Source organism: Ranitomeya variabilis, chromosome 4, assembly GCF_051348905.1.
Source record: "Ranitomeya variabilis isolate aRanVar5 chromosome 4, aRanVar5.hap1, whole genome shotgun sequence".
NCBI classification, from domain to species: Eukaryota; Metazoa; Chordata; class Amphibia; order Anura; family Dendrobatidae; genus Ranitomeya; species Ranitomeya variabilis.
The window spans coordinates 634,022,782-634,028,223 of NC_135235.1; the positions used below are offsets into that span (position 1 = coordinate 634,022,782).

The window sequence follows — 5,442 nt, forward strand, 5'->3', positions numbered from 1 at the left end:
GCTTGTTTCTGTATGACTCATGGCCTGTGATCTCTGTGATTATTGCATGGCCACTCCAATCTGTTGGCCACGGAAATGCAGCCTTTCCGCCTTATGGATACAGAAGGTTTCTAAAAGCTGATTGCTGTTGCAGTCCCGCCATTACTAGTTGCCCAGTCATCATTACTTCTCTAAGAAAGATGTGTCTATGCTACAGCAAGAAGTCGCAGACAACATCACCTGTTTCCTGGAAAATTCTATGTCTGCCAGGGTGCATTTCAACAATGACACCTGGACGAGCAAGCATGGACAGGGCAGTTACATTTAGATGACTGGGCACTGGGTGACTCTGGTGGTTGTAAGGGAAGTCCACAAGTCTTGCAATCCCCGAGGTTTGCAGAGCACTTGGGGATGGAGAAACAAACCACTACGCACCCTAAGATGGATATCTAAACTACTAGACAACAGGGGTTGGAGAACTAAACTACAAAACAGCTAGGGTTGTAGAACTAATCCACTACACACAATACGATGGATAACTAAACTAATAAGACAACAGGGGTTGGAGAACTAAACTACTAAACTGCTAGTGTTGTAGTCTGAAACGCCTGCCAGGGCCGTGGGGTACTCGGTACCGGGTCCGGTACTTAAGGGGATGTGTCATGGTGGCGGCGACCCAGTCCGTGGCCCTGGGCACCCATGTAAAAGGGATGTGAATAAAGTTTGTGTTTGTGAAGCTCCCTGTGGTATTCGGAAGGAGTGAGTCAAATAAACGCATTACAGTCTGTGGGAACGCATGCGTACATAATGACTTGCGTTTGCATACGCATGCGTTCTTCTGAGTAAACATCTCTAGGAACTTGTTTTAAGCCATCCCCCAAACAAACCTTATAAAAGTAGGTATGGGCAGTTGAAGTCCATTTCTCTCAAGATTCTTGAAGTGAGAAAAGCATTGCAGCACTCAAGTTTGGAAGACTCTGTCAAAATCATAGTATACAAGCTTTATGTCTGCCTATTCCTCCCTGCAGTCTGTAATCATTTCTTTGTCTCTTGCAGCATTCCTCATCATGTCCTCCGCGGATTATCAGAGCTCACGCAGTGGACAGGAGACTGAAGTGAGTACATTTGCTGCTGATTGGTAAGTATTCACTGTCACTATTTACACATGTGGCAAAATATTTATTGTTATTTTTACAGAACCCTTCCAGTGCAGATGAACAGGAGCAGCAGACTCAGGCCCAAGCTCCGGTGGCAAGACGGTGTGCAAGTATTCTTGACCGGTTTTATTTATTATCATTGACTGTTGTTGGTACTCTTGCCTTTTTTAATTTATTCTTGACTGTTTTTGGGACACTTTTTATTTTTTTCTATTGGACTGTTTTTGTTTTAAGGGCAGAGACACACTGCCGTATTTCTCTTGCGATAATCGCATAGCACTGCACGGACTGGCCGGCTCCTCTCCTGACCCAAGCATGACAGTATGAAGGATTACTATGCAGCTGTCAAGCTCAGGTCAGGAGAGCTGACAGTACGAGTTTTACAATGCGATTCTCGGACGAGAAATACGGCAGTCTGTCTCTGCCCTAGTGTTTTATCTTTCCAACATTAATGTCTTTTTTTATTTCTAGGTCCCACAACGGGAGGAGGATTTCATTGATAATGACCTACTCATCACCCTGGTGTAGGAGCATTGTGGGACAACCAGGAGCGGCAGCACTCGGACGCTGTGGTGATTTGGCGGCTGTGGAATGAGGTGGCCCAAGCGCTGATGGATGACAGGGACAATGCCACGTCACGGATCAGAAAGGCTTTTCGTAAGTATTGCAGTGTGGTCTGATGCCGCAGTGAACCTGAAGGCCTGGATCACACAACCGTGTGTGATGCGATAAACTCCGGCGAGTTTCTCGCATCACACACGGTTGTGTGATCCCGGGCTAATGTACATTGTTTAACAATTTTTTTCCCTATTCACAATGATCACAGTCAAAACCCGTTGGCGTTCGATGAATGATCGCTTCAACAAGGACAAGAGATCCAAGTTGGCAGTGGTGCTGCAGCAAGGATAGGGAAATACAAGTACCATTGGCTGCTGGCTTTCCTGAGGCCTGTCCTTGCTCAGAGAACGCAAGTATTATTGTGTTGTATTCACTAATCTGAATTTTTCTATTCCACAGGAGTTGGTGCTTTTACAATTGATATTTTTTGGTATTAATGTTTTACTTTTCTTTTCTTTTCACAGAACCTGTAGCCGCACCCTCGAACCAGGATCGTCCTCTAGAGCGGTCCTTCATCGAACTGCCAGGGACCAGTCCCAGCCATCCACCAGCGAAGCAGCAAGTGGGCCTGCGTTACAGGCTGGAGAACAGGCAGCTGGTCCTTCAGGTGTTCCTCTGTCCTAGTCCTCTGCCTCTTTTTGGGGGGCTCTTTCCGCCAGCGGCAGAAGGCCTCGGACAGGTCACTCATGCCCAAGTTTATTTACTTGAGCTCGGTCTTCCAGAATGGCTTAAAGGCGCTGGGAGATAGACTGGAAAGTGGTCTGACCCATATTAACACACTTTTCCACAATGTCAACCAGCGCCTTAACCGTCTGGAAGCCGACCTCCAGAGACCAGCACATTATTTTTTAACAAGATAGAGCAGGGCATGTCGCAACACCTTACGCCTGAACTCCAGCTCAACGTGATGCAGGCCTGCAACGTTGCTTACGTTCAGGCTATGCAGCAGACTCGGTACTTCCACCAGGCACATGTGTGCTACCAATTACACACTTAACAGCAATAACGAGTTCTGCTGCATACCACTGTACGGCTACCACCATGCCCACTCCTGCCGCACACCACTACACCGCCACCACCATGCAGGGTGCTGCTGCAATCCCCTCCACCACCACAACCACCATGCCGAGTCCTGCTCCTGCACGGCTGATCATCGCCACCATCACTAGTCCGCCTGAAGTACCTGCACAGCTGCCCACCGCCATCATCAATAGGCTGCCTGAAGTACCTGCACAGCTGCCCACCGCCACCACCAGTAGGCCGCCTGAAGTACCTGCACAGCTGCCCACCGCCACCACCAGTAGGCTGCCTGAAGTACCTGCACAGCTGTCCACCACCAGGACGGGTCGAGTTGATACATGCCCTGCTAATTCCACCGCTCCCAAGGAGAAACAAAAAAAGCAGGATGTCACAGAAAAGTGGACATAAATTAAAAAGGACTAAAGGCAGAAGTGTCGTGCTACCTCCACCCTCACCTCCCAATGTGTCTGTGTTGTCCAGTTTTTCTCTCACTTCCAATGTGTCTCTCCCATCCCATGCTTCCTCTCCTTTTTGTCTACTTCCATCCTTGACCTCCCAGACCCCACAAGTTTAGTTACCCCTTCCCCTGGAACCCCTTCGTCATCCACCCGTAGCCAATCCTCCCAGCTTCACACCCCCCAGGTCCCTAACATTTCTCCCTCAACGGTTCGTAAAAGTTATTATTTTTTTTTTTTTGGGAAATAAATTTGTGTTGTTTTCCCCCAATCACTACTTCATCTTTGTCTCTTTCATCGCCGGCAACACACACCGTGCGCCGTCAACACACATGTCGCCGTATACACACACTGTGTTTTTGCCTCCTCATATCTCCATGACACACAATCTACAGCTCCTCTTTTTTACTTGCTTTACACAGCAGATTGCTTCTTGTGTGTGTAGTGGAGCTATGAGGTGGCAAAAACACAAAGAGGACTGAAAATCCTACAAAAATATATATTAATACAGCAAAAAAGGTCAGGGGTCAACAATGCTCCCATGCCCAGGTGTCAGCACTAGTGCACTCGGGATGCAGTGTTTTCTGCATCCTGAGTGCCATAGTTCTGACACACGGGCAGGTGAGTAAAGATATGAGGTGGATTAGCTTCATCATCTCTTCAGTCTGCAGTAATATATAGTAATATAGAAATGCAGACTGAAGAGACGATGGAGCTAATCCAATGTTACCTACCATAGCACTGACCTCAGAGAGAAGAGGCGTAGTGTAAAGCATGGGTGACATAACCCAATTTGGTTATAATTCAATCCCTGTATCATGCAATCTGTATGATACACTGAATGAACTATATAAAAACTGTAGTTGTGAACCGGTGATCACCTGTCATGTCGGACGCTGTTCGGACCAGGTCGTCTGACAGACAGCGGCAATTCCGCTTTTGACCACTATTTGCTCATTGGCGTCGGCTAGTTTTTATCTAGCTGTTCCGGGGTTAATTTACCTGATCCTCGGATTGGAAGCTGGGCCATGCCCATTTCCTTTAAATAGTTCTCCTGATCTTTGGGCATCGCCGATTATAGCTTCTGTCTTTTCCGTTGTTATCTCGGTCTGGAGTGGTGAGCTGGTAGTTGGAGAATCGTTGCTGGTGGTGTACTTTCCTGTGTCTTATTTACGCCTTCCTATATTTGTATTTATTTTGCCCTGCACATCTATAGTGTATTCCTGAGTGACTGTTGTGTGGAGTATATTTTCCGTTATCCTTGTCTGTTCTAATTGTGGGTATTGTTATTACATCTTCACTGGGTTGTGGGCGGTGGTATTAGCCTAGGGCTAAAACAGGAGGTAGGGAGAGGGTGGAGCCCCGGACATGCACACCTTCAGTGTAAACCCCAGGTAGAGGGTCAGTCAGGATTTCCCTAGTCTGAGGGAAATTGCAGGGGCCCGGGTTATAAGCTCTTACCCACCTAGTCTCCCCGTGACATCACCTTATTAAATTTTAAAAATTATTATTCTAATAGTGAGGACACTTGGAACTGATGTTTAACTATAGGTATATTATTATCAGCAAACGTTAAAGTAAATTTAAATAATTACAGGTACATAACATTCCATAACATTACAAGAACACTAAACCATGTCATCTCGCCAGAACAAACGTCCACTGTCAGAAACAAAGTAGGACGCAAAGGGTGATGATGGTAATCTGGCAATGGGTTAGAAACAGGTTCATCAAGTTCAATGTTGGGTCGCTCTTTAGCCATTATGTAGTTGTGCAGAACCACACACACCTTCACCATCTCATCGACTGTCTCAATTTTGAGATTAATGGCTGTCCCTAAAAGGCGCCATTTTGAGACAAGGATACCAAAGGCATATTCAACAGTTCTTCTTGCCCTGGTCAGTCTGTAATTAAAAATCCTTTTTGTGTGGTTCAAGTCTCAACTGGAGTATCGTTTCAGGAGGTTTCCACATACCTGAAAGGCCTCATCCCCAACCACAATAAATGGCATTGGTGTGCCTTGAGTGTTGGGAAGAGGTTGTGGCAGGGGGAAACTAAAATAATTCCCATACAACCTTTAAATGTCTGGGAGTCATTACCACAACCAACCAAAAGATCCAATGTCCACGGCGACAAACCTACAGCTGCAATCGCCATTAGCACTATGGAAAAATATTTTTATAATTACAAGTATAATAAGTATTATTATAAGT

At 46.2% G+C, this 5,442-nt stretch overlaps 1 long non-coding RNA gene across 1 annotated transcript; it reads left to right on the forward strand.

The window, feature by feature from the left end:
- The first annotated feature begins 1,676 nt into the window (after positions 1-1,676).
- Positions 1,677-3,639, forward strand: LOC143767332 (uncharacterized). Its single transcript, XR_013213693.1, has 3 exons — positions 1,677-1,793; positions 1,963-2,103; positions 2,219-3,639. It is a non-coding gene; the product is annotated as an uncharacterized LOC143767332 (long non-coding RNA).
- Positions 3,640-5,442: the final 1,803 nt, after the last annotated feature.